Consider the following 20,590-nt stretch of genomic DNA (forward strand, 5'->3'; position numbering starts at 1 on the left):
GAGAGGAGAGTTGGGAGGTGGGGCGGGCTTCTAGAGAAATAAGGTACAACCGTTCTCCGCTACAGCCCGGGTTCCTGTGGAGGAGCGGAGGAGTTTAATGTCAAAAACACTTAGGAATCCTGGTGATTGTGAGCGAAGAAGAGTCAAACACATGGCAGGCGTGTGTTTCTGCAGGAGAGAAAGGGAGGGAAGGGTGTGTGAGTGGGGGTGCGCGCCCGTCTCTTTGCCCGAGGTTGTTACAGCCCAGCCGGCCCTGCAGTCCTCTGTTGCCCTAGGGGAGCGAGCGGATCTCCGTGCCCTCTGAGCCGAACCCCAGGGCAGCCAGGGCGGCAGTCTCCGCGGTCTCTTGCCAGTGAGGCATGAGGCGGCGGGCAGGCTGTGCCCTGGCTCACTCCGCTCAGCCGCCGACCTCAGCTAGCCCTCAGGGGCGCCCCGCGCCTCTCCGCTATCCGCGGGGTGCCTCGTTTGGCCTTAAACTGGAATGCCGGCCCCACCAGTCTCGTTTTCTCTTGAGGCTGATTTAGTCTCGTTCGCTAAGGCAGGCAGAGCAGGATAGCCCTCGCTCTCCAGGTCTGCGGCTGCAGGACCCCAGGCGAGCTCTCTTCGCATCTAGCCCGCCTGTGGACTTGGAGAAGTCAAACAAGCCATCCACACGCAGGACCCCAGCAAGTCACCGGCGAAGACCCCCAAGAGTTCTGTTGAGGGATCTTGGAATGGAGCCCGGGGCTTGGGATGCCCTCTTCCGCAGGGCTCGCTTCCTCTGGTAGCTCCTCAGGACAGCTGCAGCCACTCGCCTCAATTTCGCGGCACAGGATACGTGGCTTTTAGCAGTGTTGCCCTAAGGCTGAGGTGTTCCCTTCTCTAACCACTCCAACACGTACTTCTGCTGCCATCTGAGGAGCGGGAGCTGGGGATTATTAAGTGAGCGTAGAAACCTTGAGTTCTGGAACGTCCACTTGCGGATTCTCTCGGCTCTTCGAGAGCCGCTCCCACCGCTTTCAGTTTTTTAGTTTGCACCTTCCCTGGGCTGTACTTGCAGAAAGGGTTTTGGGACTCTTGATGCTTTAGACCGTGTGGCCCATTTGCACAGGGGTAGAGTGTACGCGGTTGCGGGGGGTGGGGGGGGGCCGGTAGGGAGGCAGGTGAAGAAAGCTCTATTGTGCCTTAGTGGCTGCTGAGAGAAGAGTCTCAGGACTGCCCAGGCCTCACTGGCGCCTGAGTGTGACCCTAGACTGCGTGGAACAACTTTGGCGGGGGGCAGAGAAGATTGCTGCCACACTCACCCCTGGGACTACCTTCTCCCTGCTTTGATGTGGTTCAGGGGCTCTTGGGAAAGCAGGTAGGGCAGGGCCTCAGGCTGTTGCCTAGGTTACCTCAGAGGACACCTGCTGAGTATTGCCCTGTGGTTGAAGAAAAGCTGTTGGCCTTCAGGATCAGATCAGAGGCAAAGTATGGGTGAAACTTTATGGGAAGCTGTGGGATCTGGGCTTAAACTAGGCCTTGGCATGTGTATGGTGTGAGCAGGCCTAGAGTTGGAACCTGAGGAGTATGTAATAAAACTTGGAAAAACCACTATTTTACCAGGAAAAGGTTCACTGCTGGGGAACAGACTTCAAAGTAGGTGATCATAGGGGACTCAGGGGGAGGGCTGGTGGGGACTTTCCGGTCAAGACCTCACAGTGCAGCTGGTGGGGGTGGCTATGCAAAGATGTGGTTAGTGTGTACTCTGACATAGACTAGATCCATGGGGGCTGGGGTTACTGGTTTAAATTTTGGTGAGTACAGGTCAGGAAGGGACAGAAAGGAATTTGGTATGTCCCCAGGGTCTCAGAATACTTTGGCTTTATTCTTTGCTGTAGTGTATCTTGAATTCACTAAAGTTATTTTTGACCCGAGAGGCTCTCAGAAACACCTCAGTTTTTATTTTGGAAAAGTCAGGAACACCTCGCCCCATTTCCAAGCTCCTAGAAAATCTCATCTTCAGAAGTACTTTTCTTGAGTCCCTTGGCTTTCCCAAGCAACTATTCAGATCCTGAAATTCCAAATGTGTTTCTGCCTGCAGACACTTTCTTGCGGCATACTAAAATTTTCCAAGCAACCTGTGCCACAGCTCTGGTGCCTCAAAGGGATAGATGAAGCTAGTAGAAGCTTGCTATCATCTTTATTGCCCAATATATGTCTATTAGCCATGCTGGGGACATGGAACATACACCCCACACTCATGAGCTTGTACATTGTCCATTTCTATTAATGTGGTGCATTGTCCATTTCTATTCTTGTCTGACATGTTTTCCCTCTCTAAACATCTATGAATTTAATGTTTGTAGGCACCCCACAAACCAAACTCTCTTTGGCTAGCCCACATATTTTCACAGCCCTAAAGCTGTGCTGATTGACTTAATGGGTTGAAGGTTCTGCAGATGATTGGGACTGTTGTGAGGGAGCTCCAGAGAAAGGTAGTTTTGATGTTTGAAGGCTAACTCCACATCAGAGAGGCCTCTGGACCTGGGAAAAAGCCACAGGGGGCAGAACAGGAGTAGAATTCAGGCCATACTAAAGCAGGCAATGTGCAGTCTTTGTGGACTCTGTGATGTGTAGAGTTCTGTGGTGTCACCAGCAGTATATCTTGTTGTCTCTCTTCACCTGTTTTTGGGGGGAACCCTACTTTCCCTGGATCCTAAGCCTGGGAGGACTGATAGGCTAAAGGTTCCTGAGATAGAGACAAGTGACTGGGGTTTGGTTTAAAACCAAAAAACAAAACATTGCTGTCAAGTCAATTCCAACTCATAGTGACCCTATAGGACAGAGTAGGAGTAGAATTGTCACACAGGGTTTCCAAGGCTGTAATCTTTATATCTTTCTCCCGTGGAGTGGCTGGTGGGTTTGAACCACTTACCTATTGGTTAGCAGCCTGGTGCTTAATTACTGCACCACCAGGATTCCTTGGGGGTTTGGTTTAGGGGGAAAAAAATCAAAAGATTAGGAGAGAAATGAGCCTATACTTTTTGCAGAACTTGTGGGAAATTTGGGAATCCCTCAAGCCAGGCCAAGCAGCAGACAGGACAGGGGGCAACCAGGCAATTTTGTGGAAAGTATAGGCCCAGCATGGCTTCCTGAAATGATAGGGGAGCCTTTTTGGGAAAAAAGGAGTAAAGTGGCATTGATTGCAGGCCCAAGCTCATTATTAGAACCCTAAGCGAGTTGGAGCTGAGGTGGGGTTAAGGTTGGGGGTTCAAGGGACAAGGCAGAACAAGCCAGAGTTGTTAACATTGGCTCCAAGCTTAGGTTTTTTTTTGAAAGTCCTTCAGGGTAAACCTATTACCCTGAACTTTCCACCTCGACTTCCAGTTTAGCATTGAGCCATAACATATGATAGGAGGCAACTTTTATTGGGAAGTTTATAAGCATGACCCTTGTAGGCTCCCAGGTCAGGGGGCTGCCTAGAGCTCTCACCATCAAGGGAGAGGGACAATGGTCTGGAAGGTTCACTACTGGGCACAAGATGGTTCAGGCTGATTCTCCACTCTGATGTAGACAGAATTTTCTAGGCATGGGGAAGAATGGTACACTCTACCTTTGGGCAAACAACTCCAGAATCCCAAGAATGAGTGAGTCTAGGAGCAGAGTAGGCTGTCTTTTTCCTCCCCGGATTAGGGATTTTCACTGCTTGGTTTAGTGGCTCAATGAGCTCACCACAATTGCTGACTTTGGGAGCCAGTTATCTTTTGAGAGAATCTGCTGATCTCTTTTCTTGCCTTCAGCCGAAGGCTTTTGCCTACTGCTCAGATGAGCAAGATCGGGTTGACTCAGAGCCTGCTGTGGAGTTCCAGGTCACAGGGCTGTTGGCCAGGCATCTTTCAGGTCATTTCCCTGCCTCCTCTCCAACCAAACTGGGTTCCAGTCTGGGACCTTAACTCATACTGGAAGATGTGAGGATGACAGGTTTGGCATTTGGAAGCCAACCAGAAGGTTGCTTATTTGAGATGGGGTAACTGGTTGAGTCTGGAGGCTAGATCCCTGGCTCACTGTCCAGTAGCCTCAGGTGCTCATTTTAAGCCTAAAAAAGCAAGACTGAAGGCCAAATCTGAACCCCCAAAAGGCTGGAGATCTCAGTGACACCAACCAGGCAGTGACTAGGAGCTAGGCAACTTGTACCCCTAACTTGCTGTATGACTTTGAGTAGAACTTCACCTGTCTGTACCTCAATTTATCTATCTCTAAAATGAAAGGGTTTAACTAGATGAATGTTCCAGCTCTGCCATTCTATTCTTCTAGAATTATATGGTATCTTATTCTCTACTATTCACCTGGCATAAACTTTGACTAATGCAGGTAAATGAAAATTTATTAAGCTGTCCGAACGAGGGTGAGGACAGGTTGGGAGGAGATGAGGAGACTGTGGGGCTGCCCATAGGTACAGATGTGGTTGAAAAAACCCACTCCTTTTCACCCAATATGCAAGGTCAGCTCTGGGTGTGTAGCTGCTTCTCCCAGAATGCCCTGCTCAGGATAGAGCTGGAACTCCAAGAGAACTCCTTCAGCTTGGCCTTCTGCAGGCTAGCAGGGTGAGTCTGATGCTGCTGTTTCTCACACTTAAGCCTGTTCCTAAAAATGTATTAAACTGCATGCATTCCCTTAGGCCTCTGTTTGGACCCCTTTCCTGGTACTTCATTTCCCATAGCTCACTCTCACGTCTCAGAAATGCATGATCAGTGGGACCCTAGTTTGCTGTCACTTCAGGCCAGAAGAGTAAACCAAGATTCTTATATGCAATACAGAAGTTCCCTTCAGGGGGCTTCGGAGAGGGCATATTTATAGCTGGCTCAGGGATGCTGCCTGGAGAAGGCCCTGTTGGATGTTAATCATTGTTGGTCAACTTCAGCCTTGTTCAGGGCTTAGCTAAGAGTGTGCCTACTGAAGTATCAGGCACAGAGCTCTCTCCGTTTCCTTGGATTTATACTTTCTTGTCATTGGCATTATTTCCTCCAGATCCATGAAGAGTAAACAAGCAAATGGAGTGTCTACATTTGCAGAAATATGTAAAGGATGCCATCTCAACCTCTTGAGCAGACCAATTTCCCTGTAGGGTGAACTGCTTTTCCCTCCAACATCCTTTTTGTTTTGCTGCATTTTGAAAAGAAAAAACATCATTTTCAGATTCTGTGAAAAATGAAGTGAGGGTTTCCTGTCTTGAGAGGATTGAATTAGTCAAACTCTATAGAAAAGAATTTGTTCTTAAAATGTGCACGAGTGCACACATGAGCACATACACACACACACATCCTACACCCCAAGACAGAAATTATGAATTTCCATCTGAAAGGAGTATTTTCCCATCTGTCTATGAAATCAGGTTTAATGTACCAGAGGATTCTATAGGGTTTGTGGGGGACAAGTGCAAAGGATCCAGACTGGGAAACTTGCTAGGTAAGGGTAAAAGAGAGAATCTGGCCAAACTGGGTTATACCTCCTGGACTGGACCCCTTTATATTGGAGCCAACACTGGGGCCAGAAAAGATTATTACAAGTTTTTTTCTGCTTCCATCATCACCTTATACCATGCCAGCCCTCTGCTGTTCCAGGGTTGACAGAGGACTAAGCCTAAGGGCATTTAATTGCCTGCCCTAAGGTGGGTGCTGTGGTTGCTAATGTAAAATCATTTGGCACCTACTTGTGGACAGGGAACATGGGCTGGTTGGGTGGCTTGAGGAAGTGCGTGCCTCTTTGCCCTGGCAGTTTTGTGCTCCTCTGTCTTCTACTTTGCTCCAGTTTCTGGGGTTCGGGGGAGAGGAAGGGATGAAATTGAATGTACCAACCATGTATTGTCTTAACGCCTTCTATTTTCATGGTGCATTTTATCAACTTTTTCAGAAGATATGCCATCCCCTTTCCTCCTAGTATTGGTATCTTTTCTCTCTCTCTCTCGCCCTTGCTCAGTTAGAGTGACAGCTGGGATTTAGAACGTATTACAGGCCCAACTGAAGCCTGGGTCTCAGGTAAACCCTTAAACAATCCACAGAGGCATAATCTCTTCCCTTTTCCCCTTTCTTCCCTCTCTTGAGCTCCACTTTCTGGGTGAAGGGTAACTTTTTTATTTTTTATTTTATTGTACTTCAGGTGAAACAGAACAAATAGTTTCTCATGAAACAGTACTACACATATTGTTTTATGACATTGGTTAACAACCCCACAACATGTCAACCCTCTCCCTTCTTGACCTTTTTTTTTTTTTTGGTGAAAATACACATAGCCAAAGATACACCATTTCAAAAATGTCTACATGCACAGTTCAGTGACATCGACTATCCTCTTCCAATTGTGCTGCTATTCTCACTTTAAATGAAGGCTTACAGAACAAAATGGTTTCTCATTTAACAGTTAGTATACATGTTGCCCTATGACAATGGTTAACAACCTGACAATACATCAACACTATCCTTACTCAACCCTGGCTTCCCTATCACCAGCTTTCCTGTCCCCTTCTGCCTTCTAGCCGTTGTCCCTGGACTGCTGTGCCTCATTAGTCCCATTTGGTTTTATGGGGCTGTCCACTCCCCGGCTGAACGGTGAACCTCGAAAATGACTTCACCACTGAGCTAAAAGGGTGTCTGGGGGCCATTCTCTCAGGGTTTCTCCAGTCCCCTCTAGGCCAGTAAATCTGGTCTTTTTTTTAATGAGTTAGAATTTTGTTCTACATCCTTCTCCAGCTCTGTCCAGAGCCCTCCATTGTGATCCCAGTCAGAGCAGTCTGTGGTGGTAGCCGGGCACCATCTAGCTGTATTGGACTCAGTCTGGTGGAGGCCTTGGTAGCTGTGGTCCATTAGTCCTTCGGACTAATCTTTTCCTTGTATCCTATTCTCTTCATTCTCCCTTGCTCCCGAAGGGATGAGACCAGTGGAGTATCTTAGATGGGTGCTCACAGGCTTGTTAAGACCCCAGACACTACTCACCAAGGTAGAATGTAGAACATTGTCTTTATAAACTATGTTATGCCAACTGAGCTAGATGTTCCCTAAGACCACGGTCCCCACAGCTCTCCACCCAGCAATTCAGTCCCTCAGGGAGTTTGGATGAGTCTATGGAGCTTCCATGACCTTTCCTTGTACAAGTTGTGCTGGTTTCCCCTGTATTGTGTACTGTCTCGCAGGATTAACTTTTTATGAAGCATTTAAGAGTGTGGTTGCTAATGTAAAATCATTTGGCACCTACTTGTGGATGGGGAATGTGGGCTGGTTGGGTGGCTTGAGGAAGTGCGTGCCCCTTTGCCCTGGCACCTGGATTTTCAGAGTAAAATAGCTGCTATAAAACCTTTTTTGGCACTTCCATGCCTCCTCTTTTCACAGCCCTAGAATCCCATCCCAGGAAATAGTATCGTAGCAGGGTCTTACTGAATGATACTCAACAAATGTCCTGTCAGTTGCACCTCTTTGTCTTCAAATTCTCACCACCACTGTCCCTCATCTCCTGGGCAAACTGAGCCCCCAGAGAGTTCAGATTGGTTTTAAGTAGCTTCAGGGACTCTGAATAGAACAGAAATCTGTTCTATTTTGAGCCTCTAGCATCTCCTCTCTTCTTGTCAAAAATATTGCATAATTGGTTTTAGGGGGATCAGAGTAGGGAGAAGGCAGACACTCAAGTCCTAACTAGAGTCAACAGTACCTTCAGGGAGGGAAGGGAAGGAGGAAGTGAAGCTCCTAGGTTAGTTGCTTCCCTGCTTCTGTGGCTTCTGTGAGGCTGAAGGGGGAAGGGGAAGGAGAACGTTGCTAAACAAGCAGTACCCACAAGATCTCTTTAACCAACTCATGCTGCAGATCTACTCACCCACTCTCTCACCCAGGTTGGAAGGGTATGTGCATAACCCATGTGTCCAGATGTGTGTGTATGTGTGTATAGCTGGGTGTGTGATAGCTGTATGGGCCGATTAGCACAGTTTCTTAGAACATGATGCCTATGAAACTGAGGTCACAGGTTCAGTCACTTGCTTAGGTCAGTGAGCTTCTTACAAAGAAAAGAACTCTGTCCTCTGTCCACAGCCCACGTCCCTCACATAAGTTGCCACTAATCCCAAGGGGGACAGGGTAGAAGTATAGTGATGACTCCTCATAGGCCCTCCTTGGTACTAGAAAAAAGATGCAAAACACACAGCCTAGAGATGGCTGCTTCACAGCATTCCAGTATGATTTTTTTTTACATCTAATTCCTTACTTCTGCCAAGCATCATCATTACCATCATATTTTATAACAATAATAATAATTAACATTTATTTAGCAATTAACTCTGTGCAAGGCACTATACTAAGCATTTTACATGTACAAACTCATTTTAATTCTCAAGCAACCCTATAAGAAAGGTACCCTCATTTCCCCCATTTCATGGATAAACAGACTGAGGCACAGACTTTAAGTAACTTACTTAATGTCTGTGCCTATAATAATAGCAGTGTAAAGATTTGGACCTAGACAGGCTGAGTCCAGAGCTCCTGCTTTTAGACATCACTTGATACCAAGGTGGTCTCCTGCAAGGTTTTTCATTCCTGTAGCTTCAGGGCGTCCTTATGACTAAGGGATTAAAAGAGATAACAAAGAATGGGACTGGTAAACAGAGGATTGACAGTCTTGAGATACATGGCACACTCACCTAACCACCCATCTCACTCTACCCAGAATCTATAGGCAAAGGGTCATAATCCTTGGGTACAAAAAGGGACAGAGAATCTCTGTCTCTTCCTAGTAGTTTATTTCCATTTTCTGGGCTTTAGTGCTCTCATCTGTAAAATGGGACCAACAATACTTTTTTTTAAGACTATGAAGAGTTAAAGAGAGTATATATGTAAAAGACTTTTGTAAATTGTGAAGGAATTGGTGTGGTTTTTATTATTATTATCAGTCACTATTTCCAGCCTTTGCCTCTGTGCATAACTGCCCCCAAACTATCTTAGAAATGGAGTCACTATACTTTCTCTAAATATTTTTGTTGTTAGGGGCCACTGAGTTGACCCCCGCCTTCCATGCACAATGGTACAAAATGCTACCCAGTCCTGTGCCATTCCCATGATTAGTTGGGGATCGGACTATTATGATTCATAGGGTTTTCATTGGCTGATTTTCGGAAGTAAATCACCAAGCCTTTCTTCCTAGTCTGTCTTAGTCTGGAAGCTCTGCTGAAACCTGTTCAGCATCATGCCTCCACTGACAGACAGGTGGTGGCTGCATGTGAGGTGCATTGGCTGGATATCAAACCCAGGTCTCCCGCATGAAAAGCAAGAATTCTACCACTGAACCATCAATGCCCCCTTCTCTAATCATTACTAGGAGAAAAATAACCCTCCTCCCCATCCCACCTTCCCACTCCATCTCTTTCCCATCTCCCCTCTGAATCCTTCTGCAATTTGACCTGGGTGTCCTATAGCTAAGGCCTGGCTGTGTTTTCTTTGTTCCTCAGTTCTTTGAGAGCTCAGGGAGAGGAGGGGCCAGATCCTAGGTCTTATATACATTCAAGGAAACAAGGAATGTTGAAATATTTACAGCACTTGGCAGGAGCTCGCAAACCTCCCTACAAGTCAAAGACTGAGTTCTTTTGGTAAGAATTGCTAGGGAGTAGGAGGATGGTGGAGTGGGTCTAGAATGTCACTTCCCCTCAATGGTCTCTCACAGAGCCTCTGTTCTCCTGCAGGTAGTGAGGAAGAGGAAAGGGATATTTAGGGTCAGAAGGTCTGGGCCTGGAGGCATTAAGCATAGAAGAGAACTTGCTCCTTTGTATTCAACTTTGGAGTGGGCCTGTTGCCACTCCTTTCCTTGTGTTCTAAACAGGATAGCCCCGAGGACAGAGGCCACAGAAGGCCAGAGGCCTGAAGGAGGACTGCAATAGCAGTTTTGAGCAAGCGCTCAATCACCACTTAAGGAGCCTCCATTAAGTCCATAGAGGAGGCAAATCAGAATAGAAATGTTTTTCTTTTTTGTTGCAAACAACAAAACAAAACCCCTAAGCCCTTCTTTGAGACTAAGGTTTCAAATCTACTAGGATTTATCATTTTGATGTTCAGTTATTTAAATATATGAGCTGGAAGGCATTTTTGTTGTTATTAGTTGTCACTGAGTTGGCTCTGACTCATGTTGACCTATGTATAACAGAATGAAACCTTGCCCCATCCTGCGCCATCTTCATGATCATTGGTATGTTTGAGTCCATTGTTGAGGCTACTGTGTCAATCCATATCATTGAAGGTTTCCATTGTTTTTGTTGGTCCTCTACTTTACCAAACATGATATCCTTTTCTAGTGATTGGTATTTCCTGATAACATATCCAAAGTAAATGAGTCAAAGTCTCACCAGCCTCACATCTAAGGAACATTCTGGTTTTATTTCTTTTAAGACTGATTTGTTCAGTCTTTTGGAAGGCATTTTAGAGACTACCTAATCCTACTCCATCTAATTCCCATTTTACTGGTATAGAACTGAGATCTGGAATGATGAGATCTCAATCAACATGTGGGCAGATGCTTTTAGTGGAGGTTGATTTGTAAGAGGGTTGGGGAATGAGTGCAAAGGGCAGAGCTCCTGTCATCCTGGGTGTTCCTGAGCTCAATCACTGCCCCCCTTCCTCTCTTCTTGAACTTTTCCAAGTTCAGTCCCCGGGCAACACTTTGTGGAAAGAGACTGGTATTCACGTATGTAAGTGTATGTTTTAATGTTATTTATTTAACATGAAACAAAATTCAAAAGGTACAGCAGTGAAAAGACTCTCTCACACCTCTGTCACCCAGCCACCCTGTTCCCCTCCCTAGAGGCAATGGGTGTTATCTGGTGTATTCTTCCAAAGATATTCTGTACATATACAAGTGGATACATACATACGTACACATGTATATATATGCCCTGATTTTTAAACACAAATGGTAACCTGTAATTCACATTTTTCTCCACCTTGCCTTTTATAGTTTGCAATATATCTTGGATATTATTACAAATAAGTCCATAAAGAACTTCCTCATTATTTTCTATAACTGCCTAGTATTCTATTTGGAGCTCTGGTGGCACAGTGGTTAAGAGCTCGTCTATCAACCAAAAGGTCAGCAGTTAGAATCCTTGGAAACCCTATGGAGCAGTTCTACTCTGTCCTGTAGGGTTGCTATGAGTCAGAATCTACTCTAGGGAATGGGTTTTTTTTTTTTTTTTTTTTCAGTATTCTGTTATATGGGTATATAATAATTTATTTAATCAAACCTTACTAATGGGCATTCAAGTTGTTACCAATCTTTGAATATAGGCTTTGGACTCAAACAGCGCTAGATTCAAATTACTTACCACATGGCTAGTCTTGACAAGGTTTTCAACTTCTTGCAGTCTCAGTTTTTTTCATATAAGGATAATAATGACATCTGTCGTTATTAATGAAGCAACTAAATGAGATGAGGTATGTAAAACATTTAGCATACAGCCTGGCACATACCAAGTGTTCAATAAATGTTAATTTCCTCCTTGGTCACAAGCCCTCCCCATTTCCTCCACCTCCAATTCAATTCATTTGGTTCAATTTAAGTCAATAGGTCTTTATTATGTGCTAGGCTGGACCTTGGATTAAGCAGAGAAAAAAAGGAGTCCCTCAAAGAGTTTATAATCTCTTTGAGAAGACACAGCATACCAAACAACTACAGATCACTGCCAAATAATAAAAAGGCATATATATTAAATTTAGTGCAATTTTAGTGTGGTAGTATGGAAAAGGCGAGATGAGGGTGAGGGCCAGAGGAATCAAGGAAGGTTTGCTGGTAGAGTTGGAACTTGTAATGGGGTTTAGCTAAATGGAGAGGAACCTATGAATTGTGTGAGGGTGAGGTGAGGATTGAGAATTGGACAGTTCAAGAGTTGCTCAGATTCTAGGTCTTTGCCCTCTAGAAGCCAAGTGAGTCACTGTTCCCCATTAGTCCCCTGACCCAGCAGGTGGAATAGGGTGGAGGGGCACAAGGAGAAGAAACTACCGAAGATATTTGAAGAGAAGGGCACAGGGAGGAGGGCTGTCTGGGCATTGGGCCACAGAATGAGGTGCCTGCAAATGGCTGTGGCACAGCCCTTCTAGCCTATACCACCTGCTATTCCATGTCAGAATCTCAGACACTTTTTCTAAGAGCAAGGGGAAGAGGAAAGGGCCTGACAGAATAAATGGCAGCAGCTCTCAGTCCCTCACCCTGAGTCCCAAACAAACCTCCAAATCTTGTAAGCCCTATGAGAGGGCTGACTGTTGAGTGAAAATAATGCCCTCTGTGTATGGTACATTGTAGTTTATATCTTAGTTGATGTGGATCCTTGCAATGGAGACAGTTATGAAATCAAATATTCAGTTGAATCTCATCATGTGCCAGTACCTTTGGTCACAAAAAGTACTGTGTTGGGGGGTTCTGGAAAATAAAAAGTCAACATGGTTTATATTAGTTAGGGAAAAGTTCACTGTAGGGAAGGGCTATGTAGAGACTTATATTCCCATTGCAAAAAATGGGGGCAAATTGAGGGCAAGAGAGTGGACTAAGGTTAAATATTTAATATTTAGCAGAGCTGGGACTGGAACCCAGGCCTCCCATTTCCATGTTCCATTGGGGCAGAGATATACGAAAGCTAAAATGGAGTTTTTCCTAAACTTTGTAGTAGCCTGAAGTTTAAATGTGGGGTATGACACAGTGTGATAAGATGGAGAAAAAAAAATTGGGGGTCAAGAAGTTCAGGGAGATGGAAATGGGAGTCCACCAGGGAAGGATCTGGTGTACGTATGGCCTGCTGCCTGGGATCAAGAAAGAGCACTGGATTTGGATTTAGGAGATCTGGATCTGGTTCTGGCTCTGTTACTGGCTGTCTTTGTAATCCTGGCAAGTCTCTTCTCCTTTCTGGGCCTCAGTTTCTCCACTTATGCAATAAGAAATTTGGACCTCCCAGAGACTTAGCAGTGCTTAGAACCAATGATTTCTGGAAACCAAGGAGACCTTGGGTACTTTCTGGCAAGGTAGGGGGTGGGGAGTGGTGGGGTGATGAGTGTAAGAGAACAATTTCTCTGATGGAAATGGAAAACAGAACCAGATTTGAGCAAGGATGAGTTTTGGAAAGCATAGCTATCTCGTGGTCTCTATCCTGTCGCCTTGAACAATTCCATCCAAGAGAGGCAAAGAGAGAGAGTGTGTACACAAGTGAGCAAGTACCTCAATGCAAAGCTGAGATTTGGTGGGATAGACTATAGGATGCTGTTACGGATTGAATTGTGTCCCCCCAAAATGTGTATCAACTTGGCTAGGTCATGATTCCCAGTATTGTGTTATTGTCCACCATTTTATCATCTGATGTGGTTTTCCTATGTGTTGTAAACCCTACCTCTATGATGTTAATGAGGCAGGTTTAGAGGCAGTTATGTTTATGAGGAAAGACTCAATCTACAGGATTAGGTTGTATCTTGAGTCAATCTCTTTTGAGATATAAAAGAGAGAAAAGAGCAGAGAGGATGGGGACCTCCTACTACCAACAAAGCAAAGCCGGGAGCATAGCGCATCCTTTGGACTCAGGTCCCCGCGCCAAGAAGCTCCTAGACAAGGGGAAGACTGATGACAAGGACCTTCCTCCAGAGCCAACAGAGAGAGAAAGCCTTGCCCTAGAGCTGGCACCCTGAATTCGGACTTCTAGCCTCCTAAACTGTGAGAAAATAAATTTCTCTTTGTTAAAGCCATTTACTTGTGGTATTTCTGTTACTGCAGCACTAGATAACTAAGACAGATGCTAAGTCAACATCTCTGGAAAGTTTTCCTGAATAATTTCCCCTTTAAGATCACTTTTCTACTATGATCTTAGTTTTATTTTTAAAAAGGGTTTGTGTCTTATGGATGGAGTACCACTGAGAGTTCTCCTTTCATAGAGCCCTCTTGAATGAGCACTGACCTTAGAGCCAAACTGTCTAGGTTAAATCCCGGCTCCACCATTTACTAGTTGTGTGTACTTGGGCAAGGTACTTAACCTCTCTGTGCCCTTGTTTCCTCATCTATAAAAGAAGGATAATAAGAGTACTTACCACATACCATTGCCAACAAGTTGATTCTGACTGATAGCAACCCTAGAGGACAGAGTAAAACTGCCCCGTAGGGTTTCCAAGGCTGAAAATCTTTACAGAAGCAGACTGCCACATCTTTCTCCTGTGGAGTGGCTGGTGGGTTTGAACCGTTGATCTTTCGGTTAGCAGCCGAGTGCTTAACCGCTGCGCATGAGTTGTTTAATACGTTTATATATGTTAAGTGCTTAGAACAGTGTCTGGCACATGGTAAGTGCTATTTAAGTGTTTGTTGTTCTTATTATCTACCTAGAAAGCTACAGCTCATGGGGTCTATCTAGCTGGACCTCAGAGAGCAAATGTGGCCCCAGGTGAACTCATGGGAGTTCAGGATTACTCAGTCAAGGATTTTGAGGAATAAGGGTGGGTAGGGGCCTTGTCAAGGCACCATCTGGGCTGCTCTGATGTTGGTCATGCCCAGGACTAGATTAAGACCTTTGTAGGCCCTAAGCATTATTTTCATGACTGCCAAGTTCTGACATAATTAATTAAATCTATACTTTTCTCATTTTATAGTGGCCCTGCTTCACTGGTGCTCTAAGCTCATGTATAGTCCACCTGTTGGGTAATCCTGCACTGGCCATGCTAGCCTATAAACTCCTCCCTAAATTCTGGAGGGAACCAATGACTGTGGGTAATCTACACATCCATTTAAAAAAACAGTTTTGAACTGGAGTAGCTCCATCCACAACAGGGTGCTTTGCACCCCAGCTCCTAAGACCTTACCCTGCCTAGCCCCATCACCTCCTTGCTGATTGGGATTTACCACTCTGTCACTTGGAAGGAAGGCTTATCTTCTGGGGCCAGGAGGAGGACAAATGCCTGGAAGTCCCAAGAGGTCCCTCTTCATGAAGCACTAAACATTAGCAAATTAAAGTTCCAGTGACAAGTTGGGATGGCTAAGCAGGATCATGGTAGAGAAGGGGAATGGAGAGGATCTTTTGCCACCAGATGACTAGGAGACCAACCCCCTTCTTCCAAGCCCTGACTCCTCCAAAGACTTCAAATCAGTGATCCTGGAGACCTTGGAGTCACTATCCATTACTCTATGCCGCTCTACCAGGTTCTAACCATCAAAATGACAGTTGTGTGTTCTGAGAACCACAGTGTTTTTTCCCTTGACCTAGATTTTGTCTATGGAAAGACTAGCCAACAGCAAATTTTCCTTAACTCTATTGGCCAACCAGCTGAAAGTACCTGGCAGCCAGGGTAGGGGAGGTCAGTGGGACCCCAGATGGGTTTGTTTGCTGCGTTGCCCAGGGATGGCATCGCTCACATTCAGGACTAGCCAAGCCTGTGCTGCCTGCCTTCCTCACAGCATGTCCTGAAACATGGAAGACTCAGGTGGAACTAGTCAGACCAGATGTTGGGCATCTGTGACTTTTAGGAAAAGAAAGATTGACAGAAAGAAGAGGGCAGGAACAAACCTATTATTCCCACTCCTAACCCCAGGAAGCCCCCCGTGGGCTCCAGACTATCACCAATGAACAGCTGCTCAAGCACACCATGGTTTATCTATGTTCCATGAGTGGACCTGACTAGTGTCTCCAGGCAAGACCAGACAACCTGTAGGCCACTCTCCAGGCCATGACTCAACAGAAAACAGCACTGGCCCTGGGGCCCTCTTCATTTTCATGGAATTTGTTTCAACACTAGCAGAAAAGATGGCCTTGGAAATGAGAGATAATAAAGAAGACCCCAAAGCTCACCTCCCCTTTGCCTCACTTCTCTATGTGCCCAGGCTTCGCTATTTACAGATCTGCAAACTTAGGCAAGTAGTCATTTGGCCTTTCTGAGCCTCACTTTCCCTTTTAGTAAAATGGGAGTCCATAATCCCTACTTTACAGTTTTATTATGAGGTTCAAATGAGAGATGGATGTGACAGTCCTTTGAAAACAAATTTGATCCTTACATATGAATTATCATCATGGCTGCCATGTACATAAGTTTGTCTGTAGACTTGCACATCTGTAAACATGTTCACATTCATGTTTAAATGAATTGAGGCATGAACCCTGATGTATACATATGTAAGCAACTACTTGTGCGTACAAAACCACACACAAACATCTGACTTTAAACCTGAACTCATGACATGGAAGAGAAGCACATACCCATAGGCACATGCATATACATTTATCTACATAGATATTCTTCTTCTCTTTCTCACACACATACCCACACACAGGCATATGTATATGTATATGCATGTATATGGACAGCTCCATAGCTGTACAAGTGAGCATACCATACCCTCCAGCCTGTCCCCAGACTATTCAGTTTTCTAGGGTCCGAGAAAGGCCCTGCTTGTAGATTCCCCCACTTCATACTGATAATATCCCTTTTATCCTTGCTGGGGCCTCCTCTCTACCTCCATCTTGTTTGCAGATTAGCACAGCTGCTGCCAAAATTCAAGCTGCAATATGTGGTATCCACATGTCTGGAGAACATGGACCCTTGTCCAGTTGCTCTGTGAATAGCATTACCACTCTATCCTGTGCAATATATTTATAGTCATGTTTGCAAAGAGCTGACAGCATTTTCAGATTTTTTTAAAAACACAGTTAATCCAGCCACAAAAATAGTCACTGGCTCACATACCTTGAAGATAAAAGAAATTAGGCAGCAGGCCTAATGAAAATTAGTCATAGAGTCTAAATGAGATTGAATCTCTCTCTCTCCTACTTCTTTTTATCCCAAGGCTCTCTGAGCCTAGAGTAGGGGAATGATATGGAGTATATTGGTTTCAGGGAGAGCTGAGGTCATCAGAACCTAATGTTTTGGGAGAGAGGAGGAGGAAGAAAAGGAGGGAAAAAGTAAGAGTGTCCAGGATTATAAGTAGGAGGAGCATAGCTGGGGAATTAAATGAGATGAGACCAAAAGGAGGAGGGATAAAGCCTAGTTTGAGGCCAATTAGAATATAGGTGGCTGAAAACTTCTCAAGCCAAATGGCATAGCTCTCCAGCTTCCTGTTAATCACTAGGATATGGGCTGGTAAACTGTTTTGCTTATTTGCAAAGTTTGAAAGCTAAAAAAAGTCCCTAGTGCTGGAATTGAAGAGTTAAGTATAGTTAGAGCGAAAGATGGTTTCCCAGGAAGAAAGCAGACCTGGGTCTGATATGATCAGCCCAATCCCAGGAGGCCCAGCCATGGCCCAGGGTGAGTAGAGTTTTAGGTAAGGTTATAATACAATTTATTATCCAAACTAGGATACTTTTGAGAGTGAAAGTAAATATTATGCTGGGATTATAAGCATAAACCGGGATTGTTTCAGGCAGACCAAAATGTATGTTCACTCCAAGTTTAGGCCATATTGATCCAGCTTGCCAAGAAAGAACAAAATGTAAAGGCTCCTCACAAGATGCCTTGCAAAATGTGTGTGTGTGTGTTGGTGTTGGGTAGGAGGAGCAAGGCAGGGAGATTAAGCCATGAGCTTGGGGATTGTTTACTCTGAATATGAATTCCTTTCCTTGTTGTCCATGAATATATAATGGGGGCCCCTTCCCAAGTGTGTCTATTTTCTGGTCAGCTTCAGAAAAAGAGGGAGTGTGTGTGTGTGTGTTGGTGTGTGTATGTGTGTGTAAATGAATGGGGTTTTGTGCATTGTCTGTATGCATTTGTGTCAAAGTTGTGAACATATGTTTGAGTGTGAGTGGGAATGTGAGTACATGTAATTGCGTGTAACTATGAATGTGTGTGTATATGGATATGTGTGGGTGTGAACATGGGATGTGGTAAGAGTGAATGAGGGTGTGCGTGTGTGTGTATGTGTGTGTTTGCTCAGACATGCACACATGAGCACATGCAGGGCAGAACCAGGCCAGATCACTGATTCATTGAGTTATGGACTCCTTAACTTCCAGAGATCAATCACATAGACCTACCACCTCATTTTACATGTGAGGAAAATGAGGCTGTGTAAAGAGACCTACACATTTTTACTATTTGCTTGGTAGTAGTTGAGGGTAGAATAGCAGCAGTCACAGTAATCTTTACTGGGAGCTAGCTGTCAATCCATGTGTTGGAGCAAAAGCCCTGCTATTTCTTTAAGGTTTTTGCAAACTATCGGTGCTTGGCATATAGGGAAAGAAGCTACTTAAAAGTGAGCTTGAGGTGCCTGTAAGACCTAGCTTTGAGCACAAGGGGTAGCTTTGACAAATGGCCACTTCCCTGGACCTGCCTACCTGCAGGGACCCTGTCAAGCAATGGAGACTTTCCTGTGCTTTGAACATTGTGACCCCCTTCCTCCCACCCCCACACACAAACTGTAGATGTGGTTTACCTTGGAGACAAACCTTGATCCCTAGTAAAGATCCATTGGAGGCCTTCCCAGGATACAGGCCAGACATAAACTGAAAGTATCCCCAGACTGGTCAATAAGAGACAGAAAGGGCCACCTCACTGCTCCCCACAAATCCCTGAACCTTCTGCTCCTGCCCTCACCACTTTGGGCTCTGGGCAAGGGAAATGGCTAGAGAGGCCCAAGATTAAGGTTGGCTGTTGTAGTGGGAAATTGTGCCCCTAATGTGTTAGCTGTACACATGGGGATAACCCAGTGCTAATGAAACCAGAATCCAAAACTGTGTTCAGTCCTCATCTGAACAAATTCAGCTTGCTTGAGCCTCTGTTTAAGCTGTACCCATTTACATGATCAGTCGCATGAAGGATGAAGCAAAAAGAGTGTGGGGTGATGCAACACAGCTCTGAGAAAACAACCGAAAACAACCCAAGTCTCATGTCCTCTTGATATTCCAATTCAGATTCATACAATATTTATTGAGCATTGACTATGGCCTAACACCATGCAAGGCTTTTACATGTATCATCTCATTTAATCATCATAACAGCCCTGTGAAGTAGGATTAGTCCTATTAAGACACTCCAAGAGGTAAAGGTGCTTGCTCAAGGTAAAACAGTAAGCAGGAGGGGAATCAGAATTCAGTCACAACTGTGCTTGACTAATGGTATCAAAGCCACTTTACATAAAATATATATATATATATATATATGTATCCACTTTACATTTTATATATATATATATATATATATATATATATATATAGGGAGCCTGCTGCATGCTAGGCACTGTGTAAGAATTTTTCATTGATTATCTCACTTAATCCTCAAAATAGTCCTATGGGAGATACTCCTCCCTTTTTTATAGACAAGGGTATTGAAGAACAGAAATGTTAAGTAACTTCTTTAAGGTCAAGTGCTAGTACTAGCAGTTATAGCCAGCATTCAAATACAAGTCTGTTTGATTCCCAAGCCTAGACCATCTCTTCCCTGCTCTTCCATGGACATCAGATTCTCCATCTAAATAATTCATAAAGCCCCTTCCAGCTTTGACATTCTAGAGGTCAGCAACTCTATGGTAACCCTCCCTCGTGAACTCAAGAAGTCACTTGGTCACTTGGCTATCATCCCCTGTCATGCCTCCCTCCCCACTAGTGTCTCTCCATGTGGGACAGAGGCAGAGTGGGCAAGTCTGAGCTGGTCTGGGGCTCTGACTCAGCTCCTCCACTCTTGGTCCCAAATCCCAGGTTAGGCACTTTCTGTAACAATATCCAGAAGCTGCTCTGGGCTCTAGATCTGGGCTTTGTAACTCTTTCCCTCTGTGAAAAACAGGAAACATCTCCTTAAATAGGCAAACAAGAAAACATAACAAGAGGGGCTCAGGGAAGCTGGCCCCATGCCTTGTGTGACTATGTCCTTGTCTGTGTGCATGCTTCTCTGGGTCCACGGTAATGCCCAGGAGGAGTTGCGGACAGAGGTCAACCTTGATTCTGAATTGTCCACAGGCTGTCTTTAGTGGGCCAAGATGAATATTTACTTCCTTGCCACCCTGTCAGAACTTTTCCTCTCAGAAGCTACTGCTGAATTTTCCATACCCTTCAGGACCTCATGCAGAAGAGGAAGGCAATTTGGCTCACAGAGTGATATTGGTCAGGGTTTGGCACCCTATGTGTGTATGTGCGTGCATGGGTGCATGCGTGTGTGTGTATTGGAGGAGGAGTGAGGGGAAGGTGGTGGTATTCATCTGGCCCCAGCAGAGGACTACCCACTTATGCCAAATGGCTAGGGTCTGGGATCAGCCAAGTTGCTTATGGAAGCAACATCTGGGGGAGGGGAATTTCCTTAGGAGGGCCTTGAGCATCACTTGGAAAATTACAATGAGAAGGGGGGCTGTGGTTCATAAACCTCCCCCCTACCCCTTCACCTTCCCTTATCTTGATGCTCTCTGCCCTCCTCCTCCATAGTGCCTTCTTTTTCAATCCTTGGTGTCCTGACACCATATGCTGCCCCTCACTCCCTCTACCCTTGTTACTTGGTACAGGGGAAGGAACACTCGACAAGGAGTCAGAAAACATGGGTTGTACCACTATCTGTCAATTTCACTACTATCTCCCTGTGTGACTTTGGGAAAGGTGCTTTACCTCCCTGAACCTCAGTTTCCTCAGTTTTAAAATAAGCAAAAACCAGCGTGTTTTTAAGGTTTAACATAGGGTTTA

General features: G+C 45.0%; 1 protein-coding gene across 1 annotated transcript in view; it reads left to right on the top strand.

Moving 5' to 3' along the window:
- The window catches only part of SLC16A2 (solute carrier family 16 member 2), a 194,365-nt gene that overhangs the window by 893 nt on the left and 172,882 nt on the right, over positions 1-20,590 (top strand). The gene's annotated exons all lie outside the window — the stretch shown is intronic.

The sequence above is a fragment of the Trichechus manatus genome, unplaced genomic scaffold (genome assembly GCF_000243295.1).
Source record: "Trichechus manatus latirostris isolate Lorelei unplaced genomic scaffold, TriManLat1.0 scaffold00070, whole genome shotgun sequence".
Taxonomy (NCBI): Eukaryota; Metazoa; Chordata; class Mammalia; order Sirenia; family Trichechidae; genus Trichechus; species Trichechus manatus.